Here is a 632-nt window from a genome sequence, read left to right as displayed (position 1 = left end):
AATGCTTGTATACATAGCCGAACTGGAAACATGATTTTTCATACTTTATATCTTGTATTCCTTTTTGTAATTCGCCGAATTTATGAGCATTATACAGTGCGGCCAGGGCATTTTTTACCCTTTCGCGGAAAAGGTTTTCGTCACCGTCTACCGATTCCAAACATTCTTGTCGCTTATTACGGACCAAGCTGTCGATGATTTTCCCAACTGTACATTGCTCGCCCTCCAACATTGCTTCGGCCATCTTCTAGATCTGCAACATAGACAAACCGAAGTGACATAAGATTCTTTGAGTATTACTTCATAGCAAGGAGTTCTAACTCCATGTCATCTTGCAATGGCTGAAGTTGGATTGGGAAAACACGCAGTCAAATGAAACCTGTATTCTTTATTCTATAGATCTCCATTAGTTTGTACAGACTGAGATAACCTATACAAGTCTTCCTGGAGTCGTTTTACATACAAACATTACACCCAAACTACACATTATATACAACTACAACTTAACTACAACATGGTAAGGCTACATACTACATATTACACGCACACACACAACAAGTTGTGCTGAGAGGTCAGAGGTCTTCAAAGGAAATTCTAAATCTAATATTTACAATTTGTCATGACCTCTACTA

Source organism: Branchiostoma belcheri, unplaced genomic scaffold (assembly GCF_001625305.1).
Source record: "Branchiostoma belcheri isolate BF01 breed outbred unplaced genomic scaffold, Haploidv18h27 scaffold14, whole genome shotgun sequence".
NCBI lineage: Eukaryota > Metazoa > Chordata > Leptocardii > Amphioxiformes > Branchiostomatidae > Branchiostoma > Branchiostoma belcheri.
This window is presented reverse-complemented; position numbering follows the sequence as displayed.